This window comes from Apaloderma vittatum, unplaced genomic scaffold, assembly GCF_000703405.1.
Source record: "Apaloderma vittatum isolate BGI_N311 unplaced genomic scaffold, ASM70340v1 scaffold23125, whole genome shotgun sequence".
NCBI lineage: Eukaryota > Metazoa > Chordata > Aves > Trogoniformes > Trogonidae > Apaloderma > Apaloderma vittatum.
Window position 1 is genome coordinate 15143 of NW_009717984.1, and position 312 is coordinate 15454.

Below are 312 nucleotides of genomic sequence, written 5' to 3' on the forward strand. Positions count from 1 at the left end.
TAAAGGGCTGCTTCCCCCCAGCCCGGCAGAGCTGAGCTGGCCGCTCCCCGCTGGAAGTTACTCTTGCATAAAACATCACACTTACCGGAGTCCCTTAATTTAAGCAGTGGCCACGCTGCGTACTGTAGGGAAGGAAACAGATTGCTGGTTGGCACGGCGGTTTTAAGACAGTTATTAATTCAATTACAAAGCGCAGAAGGATCCTGGGGCTAGCTAAGCATCTCTGGGCTTATCGCTGCGAGGCAGAGGGGGGCTGAGCTGGGAGCCCGCTGTCTGGAGGTGGCTCCATCCCCGGCCAGGGACAGGCATTTC

The 312-nt window shown here is 56.4% G+C and overlaps 1 protein-coding gene across 1 annotated transcript in view; it reads left to right on the forward strand.

Annotated features, from left to right (window-relative positions):
• Positions 1-312, forward strand: part of CNTN2 (contactin 2 (axonal)) — a 15049-nt gene that overhangs the window by 3310 nt on the left and 11427 nt on the right.